We start from the raw sequence: 14285 nt of genomic DNA, 5'->3' as shown, positions 1-14285 counted from the left end.
GTTTCGTATGGTTTATAGAGCGTGATGGTTTTGTATTGTGTGAGAGTGTGATGGTTTTATATAGTGTGAGAGCGTGATGGTTTTGTATAGTGTTAGAGCGTGATGGTTTTGTATGGTGAGAGAGCGTGATGGTTTTGTACGGTTATTAGAACGTGGTGATGGTTTTGTATTTTGTGAGAGCGTGATCGTTTTGTATGGTTATTAGAGCGTGATGGTTTTGTATTGTGTGAGAGCGTGATGGTTTTATATAGTGTGAGAGCGTGATGGTTTTGTATAGTGTGAGAGCGTAAAGGTTTTGTATTGTGTGAGAGCGTGATGGTTTTGTATGGTGTGAGAGCGTGATGGTTTTGTATGGTTATTAGAGCGTGATGGGTTTGTATTGTGTGAGGGCGTGATGGTTTTGTATGGTGTGAGGGATTGATGGTTTTGTATGGTGTGAGGGCGTGATGGTTTTGTATGGTGTGAGAGCATGATGGTTTTATGTGGTGTGAGGGCGTGACGGTTTTGTATGTGTGAGAGCGTGATGGTTTTGTTTGGTGTGATGGCGTGATAGTTTGCTTCGTGTGAGGGCGTGATAGTTTGTATGGTGTGAGGGCGTGAGGTCAAAACTCCTCCATGTTCAAGCACATTTTGTTTTTTTCTAAAAATATTTTCCACTGAAGCATGACTTAACTCCCCCTACAAACTTCTTGACACTCCCGCCACCCTCGGTGAAATCAATGTACGCTCGTGTTTGTTTTTCTATATTTGCTTGCATTGAGTTGCGGGTCGATGATTGGTTAACCCGAGCGTCTCCCAGCCCCCTCATGTGTGACGTCATATCAATACCGCCGCTTTCACCGACACGAAATCGAAATGGATCTAATGCTAGGAAGACACTTCACGATTATTATCGGTTGTTTGGACTAATTGGATCATGGTTGTCGGGAGGCTACGATCTGTCTGGACTTGTAACGATAGCTTTCAGCAGTCGGATGTAGTTTCATTGTTCGTGTCTTCTATGTCGCTTGTGATAAACCGGAACAAAAAGGGTTCAAAAGGGTTACAAAATTTGAGTTTTATGCGATAAGAGATTATTGGTGTCTTTACAAAATCGTAACAGTTAAACCATAAAGAGGCATACTCTATAATATATATGGCATATCTTCATACTCTACAATAGATATGGCATAGCTTCATACGCTACAATAGATATGGCATATCTTCATACTCTACAATAGATATGGCATTACTTCATGCTCTACAATAGATATGGCATAGCTTCATACTCTACAATAGATATGGCATAGCTTCATACTCTACAATAGATATGGCATATCTTCATACTCTACAATAGATATGGCATTACTTCATGCTCTACAATAGATATGGCATAGCTTCATACTCTACAATAGATATGGCATAACTTCATACTCTACAATAGGTATGGCATATCTTTCTACTCTACAATAGGTATGGCATAGCTTCATACTCTACAATAGATATGGCATATCTTCATGGTCTACAGTAGATATGGCATAGCTTCATACTCTACAATAGATATGGCATATCTTCATACTCTACAATAGATATGGCATATCTTTCTACTCTACAATAGATATGGCATATCTTCATACTCTACAATAGATATGGCATATCTTCATGCTCTACAATAGATATGGCATAGCTTCATACTCTACAATAGATATGGCATAGCTTCATACTCTACACTAGATATGGCATATCTTTCTACTCTACAATAGGTATGGCATAGCTTCATACTCTACAATAGATATGGCATATCTTTCTACTCTACAATAGATATGGGATAGCTTCATGTTCTACAATAGGTATGGCATAGCTTCATACTCTACAATAGATATGGCATAGCTTCATACTCTACAACAGATATGGCATATCTTCATGCTCTACAATAGATATGGCATAGCCTCATGCTCTACAATAGATATGGCATATCTTCATACTTTACAATAGATATGGCATATCTTTCTACTCTACAATAGATATGGCATATGTTCATACTCTACAATAGATATGGCATATCTTTCTACTCTACAATAGATATGGCATATCTTCATACTCTACAATAGATATGGCATATCTTCATGCTCTACAATAGATATGGCATATCTTCATACTCTACAATAGATATGGCATATCTTCATACTCTACAATAGATATGGCATATCTTCATACTCTACAATAGATATGGCATATCTTCATACTCTACAATAGATATGGCATATCTTCATACTCTACAACAGATATGGCATATCTTCATACTCTACAACAGATATGGCATATCTTCATACTCTACAACAGATATGGCATATCTTCATACTCTACAACAGATATGGCATATCTTCATGCTCTACAATAGATATGGCATAGCTTCATACTCTACAATAGATATGGCATAGCTTCATACTCTACAATAGATATGGCATATCTTTCTACTCTACAATAGGTATGGCATAGCTCCATACTCTACAATAGATATGGCATATCTTCATACTCTACAACAGATATGGCATAGCTTCATACTCTACACTAGATATTGCATAGCTTCATACTCTACAATAGATATGGCATATCTTCATACTCTACAACAGATATGGCATAGCTTCATACTCTACAATAGATATGGCATAGCTTCATACTCTACACTAGATATGGGATAGCTTCATACTCTACAATAGATATTGCATATCTTCATGCTCTACAATAGATATGGCATAGCTTCATACTCTACAATAGATATGGCATAGCTTCATACTCTACAATAGATATGGCATATCTTCATACTCTACAATAGGTATGGCATAGCTTCATACTCTGCAATAGATATGGCATATCTTCATACTCTACAATAGATATGGCATAGCTTCATACTCTACAATAGATATGGCATATCTTTCTACTCTACAATAGGTATGGCATACCTTCATACTCTACAATAGATATGGCACAGCTTCATACTCTACAATAGATATGGCATAGCTTCATACTCTACAATAGATATGGCATAGCTTCATACTCTACAATAGATATGGCATACCTTCATACTCTACAATAGATATGGCATAGCTTCATGCTCTACAATAGATATGTGATAGCTTCATACTCTACAATAGATATGGCATATCTTCATACTCTACAATAGGTATAGCATATCTTTCTACTCTACAATAGATATGGCATAGCTTCATGCTCTACAATAGATATGGCATATCTTTCTACTCTACATTAGATATGGCATATCTTCATGCTCTACAATAGATATGGCATATCTTTCTACTCTACAATAGGTATGCCATATCTTCATACTCTACAATAGATATGGCATAGCTTCATGCTCTACAATAGATATGGCATATCTTCATGCTCTACAATAGATATGGCATATCTTTTTCTTCTACAATAGATATGGCATATCTTTCTACTCTACAATAGATATGGCATATCTTTCTCTTCTACAATAGATATGGCTTATCTTTCTACTCTACAATAGATATGGCATATCCTATCTAAGTAGAACCCCTGTTTACGCCTACAGTCTTTCAACATGACCGATATGCATCTCGATTCACTCCTGTTGTGACGGAACATGCTCTTAATTTTGTTTTCGCCTGTGGCGATATTAATTGTTTTAGAGGGCCGTGTGCAGTTCCAATATGCACTTAAGCCCAGGTGGGCACTTTGTTATGTAATACCTCTGCGCGACGGTGGTCGTGCTCTTTCCAATACACACCCAGCCCAGGTACGGAGGCCATGTGGCCAGTAGTTACGTAATACCTCTGCGAGTGCGGTTTTTACGACCATGATTTTGGCGACTAGGCGTCAGGAAGTCTGGCCATCTAAGGAAAATTGTCGTCTTGGTCACTGTAGAAATATCACTTGTAGGTATTCGGTGCCGCGATGTACCCCCAGGCGATACTGGGCTTTTATAATAAATAGCTAGGGTTTTAGAGATATCAGGGAGAAACATATTGGAAGGCCTCCAGGGAACGTTAGTCCGTTTGGACTTGGTAAATATTATTTCTGCTCTGTTGTATAACCTTGATGTGATTGATGTGACTTTAAATATTTTAATACTGTATTATACCAATATTATTTAGACGGTGCTGCCGGTAATCGGACGCAGTAGACTGTAGGATCACTGTTCTAATATATATAAAGCTTAACCAGTCATCCTAGAGGACCTAGGTAAACTGTAGGTTATTGTCTTTATTGTGATAGGTACCAGTATTAATTCTGTATTACAAGGTTACTGAATGAGTAGATAAGGGTTAATTAAAAATTAACCAGTTAGGAATAGAGTTGTAATTCCTTTACCAATTAAGTTCCCCTGGAAGCGTTTCTCAATTATCACACGTGTGGGTGTTGTGTCACGGTGAAGTGATTAGAATATTGTATAAAACTAGACACCTAGTGATTAACTAAGTAAGTGATCAGTTCTGGGTTGTTACTATTTGGTGTTGTTAATTAACTACTGCGGCAGTACATTTGTCAGCGTAGATTAATACAGATTCCAAAGTGTATTGTGTTTTTGTTGTGTTTTCTAGTGAACTAAACGTGCTATATTACATATACTTTATATAAGATCTTATCTCTGATCATACCTAGACGAGCCACGCGGGTATATACTGCCCGATACAGAGAGATCTAATAGATATACAGTTAGGAGAGATATTTGGATAATCGTGTTTCATTCAGTTACGGGTATTATAGGATCCCCGTGACACCTGTAATTGAAGTTATGCTCCCATCAACCGGTTTCCAGGAACCGAAGATAGGAAAAGTGGGCGGGCGATGTTGTGTAGTTTGTTTAATTATATGTACGGTGATTTAGTAATTAAACAAAACGGGAGAAGTGCGTGGGCGGTATTGTGTAGTTTGTGTAATTCTATGTACAGTGATTTAGTAATTAAACAGAACGGGAGAAGTCAATCTGATTAAAATTAGCTCTACTGGTAGATCTAACAGCATTGCATGGACTCCAATGTCCAGGTGACAATTTAAATATCGACCAATTACACTTCGCCTTTTATAACGTTATTCAGGAGCATACAAATTCTAAGAATATCGGTCGAGACTATTTATGCAAAATGTGAACTTGTTGGTCTATTACAACATTGACAAAACAGGGGGGAAAGTGCAGTAATAAACTCTGGATTGTATACTAGTATAAACAGATTTTATGGTTATACCATCACGGTTTTTGTTTTCGTCTTAAGTGCGAGTGCGAGTGCGAGTGCGAATAAATTTTACATGCTCATATACCACTAGAGTTTCGAGTATGTCCGTCCCGGGGTCTGTCTCTGGATAGCCAGGGGCTTGTCCCGGGACAAAAAAAAATTAAGCGGACAATTTTGAAATTTACATCCAAAAATTAAATAGTGGGCCTTTAAAATTTTGATGTGCATCTCTAATTAATATAATTAATAATGAAAATTCTACTAATTAAATTTGGTCGCTAGATTAGATCGAGTCGTCAAAAAGAATTTAAATAAGATCGGTAGCCTGACTCGGGATGGAGGGGCGGGTAGAATTGAAAATGGGCAGAATTTTGAAAATAGCAATTAGTAAAAAAAGTTAATAGAATTTAAAAAAGAAAGAAAGAAGTTACAAGCCAAAAATAAAAAAGAATTGACTGCTCGGTCGAATATTTATATTATTTGGAGCATTTTAGAAGGACAGTCCAAAAATAAAAAAGAGAGAATCAGACTATTTAATAACATTAAAAAAAGAAAGTAATTTCGACATAAACTTTTGAACGAAAGTCTAAAAGTTTAAAGTCCGATCTATATGTCCACGTGAGTGGCCTCGTTAAGGCCGTTAGGGTGCACAGCTTGTAGGGACGAGATGGGTTGCATCCCGTCAAGAAAACCCCTAGATTGACAGTCGATAGACGTTGAAGGTGTAGTGCTGTGCTGAAATACAGATCTTGAGAAGCTGGATCCGTCTGAACGAGAGAGAAAATGTAGGAATATCTGTTTATAATAGGACTAATTATACTACTGCCAGTGTCTTCATGAAACTCATGTCTCCATGCCTGTCGGTTCTCGCCTGACATCGAGGAGCACGTGCAGAGCTCCCACGCGGTTTATCGCATAGTGTCTTCCTGATATTATTTTAATGAGAGCGCCCACACGGTTTATCGCATAGTGTCTTCCTGGCATTATTTTAATAAGAGCGCCCACACGATTTAACGCATAGTGTCTTCCTGGCATTAATTTAATGAGAGCACCCACATGGTTTATCGCATAGTGTCTTCCTGGCATTATTTTAATAAAAGCGTCCACACGGTTTATCGCATAGTGTCTTCCTGGCATTAATTTAATGAGAACGCCCACATGGTTTATCACATAGTGTCTTCCTGGCATTATTTTAATAAGAGCGTCCACACGGTTTATCGCATAGTGTCTTCCTGAGAGCGCCCACATGGTTTATCGCATAGTGTCTCCTTGGCATTATTTCAATGCCCACATTGTTTATCGCATAGTGTCTTCCTGGCATTAATTTAATGAGAGCGCCCACATGGTTTATCGCATAGTGTCTCCTTGGCATTATTTCAATGCCCACATTGTTTATTGCATAGTGTCTTCCTGACATTATTTTAATAAGAACGCCCACATGGTTTATCGCCTGGTGTCTCCTTGCATTATTTCAATGCCTACACGGTTTATCACATAGTGTCTCCTTGGCATTATTTCAATGCCCACATGGTTTATCGCATAGTGTCTTCCTGACATTAATTTAATGAGAACGCCCAAACTGTTTATCGCATAGTGTCTCCCTGGCATTATTTCGATGCCCACACGGTTTATCGCATAGTGTCTTCCTGGCATTCTTTAAATACCTACACGGTTTATCGCACAGTGTGTCCTTAGCATTATTTCAATGCCCACACAGTTTATCGCATAGTGTCTCCCGGGCATTATTTTAATGCCCACACGGTGTCTCACTGACATTGCTTAACAGAGGTCAAGTGATGACACAATTGGGTCGGACAAGGAAGTCAGAATGTCGAATTTCAGATTTGAAATGGCGTCTCGGGTTGTATGCGTGATTTGAAAGCGCGTCACGGGAGACCCGCGGGTTCAAACTCTATTACAGCGACACGCTATTGGTAGCAGGATCCTTGAATACCACATCGATTGTTTTCCAGGGTTTTATTTTTGTCTATATCTTCTAATAACAAATGAAACATAAATAACACAAAATTACCATATCTACTAATAACAAATAAACACACAAATAACACATGAGTGTTAGGTCAAAGGATGATCGGGGGGGGGGGGGGGGAGGGGCGGTTTCGGCCGTAGGGAGAGTTAGCAGGTCAGGTCAGGTCATAGGGTTCAACGTGCACATTCAGAATAAGCTGTTGTAGCGCACGCATGTCGTGGGCGCAAATGCTTGCGGAGCAAGCTCTTCCGTCCATGACAGGAGGGGGGAGGGGTGTGTGTGTGTGTGTGTGTGTTGTCTTCTCGCTTACGACTTGGCACATGGAGCACCGAAGCGGTAGTAATTTTAAATTTTTGTCAGAAGGAGAATTAAACCAAAACGTTGAAGTAATTTGTTGCGTTATGTGATTGAACGCTAATTTAGACGGTTCGGCCGAAAATTTAAAGGATGTCGGATTTTTACAATTTAAGCCTAAACGTACCGACATATACGAACCAGGGTAATGTTAAGGGCTGGGGGGGGGGGGGGGGGGCGGTGTTCAGGCGTCGCTGTCGAAGTTGGGGAGGTGACGCATCTCCCTCTGGTACCTGCTGGTACCCGTAGTGCTGCGCAGAATGTCGTGGGTCTGACGGTGTGTGGAGCCTCCCCCCTCTCCCCCCCCCCCCCCACGTATGCCTGCTGGTACACACCGTCGTGCTCCGTCGTCAGCATGGTACTCAGTGCACCGGTGCGGGATTCCACGCTGTTGATGTCGAAGCTGCCCCGTTGTCGATCGTACCGGTGCAGGAATACTCCTCTGGTCGGCGTTGTGGGCAGCTGCTCCATTGTTGATGCACACACGACCAGGGGCTTGGTCCCTATTTGGTTTACCCAGCGTCTTACTGCGAATGTGGCCGATCCCAACTTTCCAGTTGGGCGGTATCCCTCTGCGCTGAGAGTTAGCAGCAATGGATCTTTTATATGCACCATCCCACACAGAGCATGGGCGTACATAGGATTTTGAAAAGGGGGGTTCGAAAATAGATTGCAGAGATATTGGGCATATATTTCTATGTTGAGTAAATATAATAATGTCAGATATCAATGTCAGATATATTAAATTATAAAAAAAGCGATTTCGGGGGGGGGGGGGGGATTCGGTCGAACCCATCGAAACCCCCCCCCCCCCATGTACGCCCATGCAGAGTAGTATATACCATGACCTTTGATATACCAGTCGTGGTGCACTGGCTGGAAGGAGAAATAGCCCAAATGGGCCCACCAACGGGGATCGATCCCACACCGACCATGCATAGAGTAAGCGCTGTACCACTGGGCTACGTGCCACCCCGAACAGAATGAGGAAACTGAAAAACAGAATTACTTTACTGACTGGGGATCACATGTTGAATTCGAATTAAATCAGATGATCATAATGATACCGACAGAAGGCAAAACAGAATTACTTTACTGACTGGGGATCACATGTTGAATTCGAATTAAATCAGATGATCATAATGATACCGACAGAAGGCGAAACAGAATTACTTTACTGACTGGGGATCACATGTTGAATTCGAATTAAATCAGATGATCATAATGATACCGACAGAAGGCAAAATAGAATTACTTTACTGACTGGGAATCACATGTTGAATTCGAATTAAGTCAGATGATCATAATGATACCAACAGAAGGCAAACTAGAATTTCTTTACTGACTGGGATCACATGTTGAAATCGAATTAAATCAGATGATCATAATGATACCGACAGAAGGCAAAATGTAATATATTAATTCTAAAATATACGGAAAAATATAAACAACAATTCTACAGAATTAAATGTCTTGCCTACCATAAACATATTCAGTGTTATTGATAGTGCATCTGTAGATATCCATCTCAAAACATGTTAAAAATATTTTTAAATAAATAAATAAATTATAAAAAAATATATATTAAAAATTAAACTTAAACAAATTAAATTAAATTAAAATTTTAAAATTAAAAGACAACCCAGCTACTACCATCAGCCCAAAAATGCTACTCCAACGAAATAAAAAGATAAAATACCAACTATTTTAGTCCGTCTCTCAGTTCGTTCAGTTCACCAAACCCAAATTATAAAGTCTAAAATTAACGGTGGGTTGATGCAGGGTGGGGGTTGGGGGTAGGTGAAATACCAACTTAAGTCGACCCCGGCAACCAGTCTGTTTGCTGAGTGTTACTGCTGGAGAAGTGTGTCTTGCTGCAGGGGTAATGTATACTGGAGGAAGGGTTCATGAATATTAATGAGGCAGGACCGTACCTCATTGGCGGACAGTAAGAAAATAAAGTTTGTTTCATTTAACAACGCCTCTAGAGCACATTGATTTCTTTCTTTTTTTTTTCTCTTTTTTTTCTCATCGGTTATTGGACGTCAAACATATGGTAATTTTGACACTGTTGTTTAGAGGAAACCCGCTGTCGCCACATAGGCTACTCTTTTACGACAGGCAGCAAGGGATCGTTCATTTGTGCTCCCCACAGGCAGGACAGCACAAACCATGGCCTTTGTTGAACCAGTTATGGATCACTGGTCGGTGCAAGTGGTTTACACCTACCCATTGAGCCTTGCGGAGCACTCACTCAGGGTTTGGAATTGGTATCTGGATTAAAAATCCCATGCCTCGACTGGGATCCGAACCCAGTACCTACCGGCCTGTAGACCGATGGCCTAACCACGACGCCACCGAGGCCGGTTCATTGGCGGACAGACGATAGAACCTGGAGGAAAGGTTCATGAATTGGCGGACAGAGGATAGAACCTGGAGGAAAGGTTCATGAATTGGCGGACAGAGGATAGAACCTGGAGGAAAGGTTCATGAATTGGCGGACAGAGGATAGAACCTGGTGGAAAGGTTCATGAATTGGCGGATCCAGAGGGGCAGGCATTTTATTTGTTTGTTAAAATTCGATACCCATAACATACAATCCCACACTGCCAGATACCAGAACCCTTTTTTACAAATCTTATTTTAGAATGTTGTGCTTCCGCCCTCTTACCCATGGTACCCTGTCTAAACTAAGTCATGCAAAGATTTAAAAAGAACAACAAAACAAAACAAACAAACAAACAAACAGATACAATAACCCCCCCCCCCCCCCCCCCCAAAGAAAGAAAAAAAAACAAAACAAAAACGAAACCAACCATTAGCATCGTGGTACATTAGCTTTTCGATAATACATGTATTTGGGTACACAAAAGTGGAGGGTCCAGCGCCAGTTTCAAATGCAGACTGATGTATTTATATCCTGAAAGATATTTTAGAACAACTACAGACAATGCACGGTCCTGGTTTGGGGGGTAGGGGTGGGGTTGGGGGGTACGAAACCATTTCAGTCTAAAGCACATTTATTTTGTCTTAATATATTTTCTGATGGAGCATGACTCGACACCCCTCCCCCATAAACTTCGGTCACCACAGTGTAGACACCCCCACCCCAGCTGAAATTCCCGTTCATGCACCTGATTGTGTTTCACAAACTCTAGTACTTAAAATGATAAAAGATGTGTTGTGCAATATCATAAAAAAATACAAAGATACGGTTATATTGCGTCATACATATAGTTAAGGACCACACAGATATTCAGAGAGGAAACCCGCTGTCGCCACTTCATTGGCTATTCTTTTCAATTAGCAGCAAGGGATCTTTCATAAGCATCTTCCCACAGAAAGGATAGTACATACCACGGCCTTTGTTACACCAGTTGTGGAGCACGGGCAGGAACGAAAAATAGGATGTATGGATGGAAATATCAGGATCGCTGAAGAAGAAGAAGAAGAAGAAGAAGAAGGAGGAGGATGAAAATATCGCTGGACGATTGGATTGAAGAATGGATAGATGGATGAATGTATATGGGAAATATGGATGGATTTACGGACGGACGGACGGACGGACGGACGAATGGATTGCTGGAAACATCGATGCGCGGGAGCTAGTCTCCGTCGAATTTTCAAGGGCCGGCGAGAGCGCACCGGACACCGCGGTGCTTTACCGGAACCCCTTTTCCCTATCTCCGGGCAAGCCGATTCCAGGGATTGGGTCCCTTACAAAGAAAAGAGACCGTCCTGCTGTCTATATCAACCAATTACTTTTTATGGTGTCTGATGAGCGTTTGGCGCCTTAACCGGACGTTTGGTTCATCCCACAGCGCCAGTTCTGCTTACCAAAAGTGGCCCACTTGGCACTCGAATTCAATGTCCATGCTTCTAACCCATTTAAAGTTTGAGAATAGGTTGAGGACGTTTCGTCCCCAAGGCCTCTAGTCATTCGCTTTACCGGAAAAAACTTCGTCTCGGCGAGTGCCAGCTATCCTGAGGGAAACTTCGGAGGGAACCAGCTACTAGATGGTTCGATTAGTCTTTCGCCCCTATACCCAAGTCTGACGATCGATTTGCACGTCAGAATCGCTGCGGACTTCCACCAGAGTTTCCTCTGGCTTTGTCCTGCTCAGGCATAGTTCACCATCTTTCGGGTCCCAACGTGTGCGCTCTTGTTTCGTGTGACGGGACATGCTCTTATCTTTTCGCCAGTGGCGATGTTAATTGTTTTAGAGGGCCGTGTGCAGCTTGGTTACGTAATACCTCCGCGCGACCGTACCCCCTATTACACATTTAGACCAGGTGTGGAGGCCATGTGGCCAGTAGTTACGTAATAACTCAGGTAGTGCGGTTTACGACCGGGGTATTTCTAGCGAACTAGGCGACAGTAAGTCTGGCCATCTAAGGAAATATACCGTCTCTGGGAGTTGTGGAACTATCACATGATAGGTGAGGTACCGCGTGGTGCCGCCAGGCGATATTCGCTGTCTCTGAGATTTTTGAATAAATAGATAGGATTTTAGATATATCGGGGAGAAACATTGGAAGGCTCCCGGGGAACGTTGTCCGTTTGGACTGGAAAATATATTTTTCTGCTCAGTTGTATAACCTTGATGTGATTGATGTGACTTTAAATATTTTAATACTGTATTATACCAATATTCTTTAGACAGTGTCTCCGGTAATCTGACGAAGTAAATTGTAGGCTTCACTGTTCTAATATTTCTATACGAGTATTTGGTAAGATAAAGCTTAGCCGGTCATCCTAGAGGACCTAGGTAAACTGTAGGTTATTGTCTTTATTGTGATAGGTACCAGTATTAATTCTGTATTACAAGGTTACTGAATGAGTAGTTAAAGGTTAAATAAAAATTAACCAGTTAGGAATAGAGTTGTAATTCCTTTATTAATTAAGTTCCCCTGGCAGCGTTTCTTAATTATAACACGTGTGGGTGTTGTATTACGGTGAAGTGATTAGAATATTGTGTAAACTAGACACCTAGTGATTAACTAATTAAGTGATTAGCTCTGGGTTGTTATTATATTGTTGTTGTTAATTAACTACTGCGGCAAGTACATTTGTCAGCGTAGTGTTAATACAGATTCCAAAGTGTATTGTGTTTTGTTGTGTTTTCTAGTGAACTAAACGTGCTATATATATATATATTTATATAAGATCTTATCTCTGATCATACCTAGAGCCGAGCCACTCGGGTATTAGACTGCCCGATACAGAGAGATCTAATAGATATACAGTTAGGAGAGATATTTGGATAATCGTGTTTTATTCAGTTACGGGTATTATAGGATCCCCGTGACACTCCGCCTCACCGACGCGTGCGGGACGAGACGGGCCGGTGGTGCGCCCCCGCGCCGAACGAGGGACGGGGGATCCCACCGAGTGGCCAACCCGACGATGGCTGGCCTTCACTTTCATTGCGCCCCTGGGTTTCGACGAGCCCCTTGACTCGCGCACATGTTAGACTCCTTGGTCCGTGTTTCAAGACGGGCCAAGCCCCCGACGGCGGCACACTCTCCGGTAAGATCGCTCCGGCCGCACGCGGTCTGGTGGCACGGTTGCACCAGTCCTACCTGGTCGAAAAAAAAAAACGTGCGAGGAGAGCCGGAGACGCCAGTGTTCAGAGGGGGACGGCCGTTCCTCTGTCCCCGCGGCAGGCCGGTAAGCGACGCGCCGGCTGTATGAGCTCCCGAGACGAGGTGACATCCGCCCACGAAGGCGGAGACCTGCCCAAGGGCCACCTTCCAGACGCGCCTTCTGGCTGCCGGAGAACCGATCGTGGCGCTCTGCCCGCGGTAAGTGCACGCGTCCGCGCACCGCCGTCGACGAACGGTCCCGGGTCGAGTGCGTGTTCGAGCCTGACTCCGGAACAGGTACCTAACCCCCCCGGGTCCTGAGTCAGCGGGAACTCAGACGGTACCTCACCTCCTTTGTGGCGGAAACTCCCTCAGTTGGCTATATGAAAGGGGAGAGCCGCAGCACAAGAATGAGACATTGACGTAGCATCGTGAAGATGAGCCAGCCACCACGATCTTCACCTTGTTTACATGCCTACCGAACGGTCAGCCATATGTGGTGGTTATCGGGAAGGACAGACCCTGGCTGACTCGAGGCCTGCCCCCCCCCCCCCCGCCCCCACGGCCCCGGCCAATGGATGCTACCGAACTGCTGAGTTGGGACTATAGCCTTCGCAGCTCGGGGTTCGACCTTGCTGCCAAGCGTGACCTTCGTCACCCAGTGCAAGCGCCATTTGAACCACCAGGTTGCCGCCAGTGTCGCCACTGGACGGAAACGGTTACGGGGTCTCGCGATCCGTTAACATCCACTGGTGCAATGGCCTACTACCCCGACTCTCACGTGGGAACGCACAACGACCAACGGTCAAGGGAGACCTTACAGCCGATGTGGAACCCAGACGTACGCCACCGGGCGCCAAGGGCTGTATGTCACAACCCCCCCCCCCCCCCCCTTTCGCGTAGGGGAGTCTGCTTCAAGACCCTTAACACCTCTAAAACCCAGTAGGGTTAAGAGAGTCATAGTTACTCCCGCCGTTTACCCGCGCTTTTTTTAATTTCTTCACTTTGACATTCAGAGCACTGGGCAGGAATCACATTGATTCAACACCGGGTGACGGCCACCGCAATGCTTTGTTTTAATTAGACAGTCGGATTCCCCTGGTCCATACCAGTTCTGAGTTGGCTGTTGAATGCCAGCCGACACGGACGACGCACGG

The 14285-nt window shown here is 42.7% G+C and overlaps 1 long non-coding RNA gene across 1 annotated transcript; it reads right to left on the bottom strand.

The window, feature by feature from the left end:
* Positions 1 to 11456: 11456 nt before the first annotated feature.
* On the bottom strand, positions 11457 to 13025 carry LOC121390598. Its single transcript, XR_005960233.1, has 3 exons — positions 12853 to 13025; positions 11949 to 11951; positions 11457 to 11704 (listed from the first exon to the last, which is right to left on the bottom strand). It is a non-coding gene; the product is annotated as an uncharacterized LOC121390598 (long non-coding RNA).
* Between the last annotated feature and the right edge of the window lie 1260 nt (positions 13026 to 14285).

Source organism: Gigantopelta aegis, chromosome 15 (genome assembly GCF_016097555.1).
Source record: "Gigantopelta aegis isolate Gae_Host chromosome 15, Gae_host_genome, whole genome shotgun sequence".
NCBI lineage: Eukaryota > Metazoa > Mollusca > Gastropoda > Neomphalida > Peltospiridae > Gigantopelta > Gigantopelta aegis.
The sequence above is the reverse complement of the archived record's forward strand: the minus strand, read 5'-3'. Positions and strand labels throughout refer to the sequence as shown.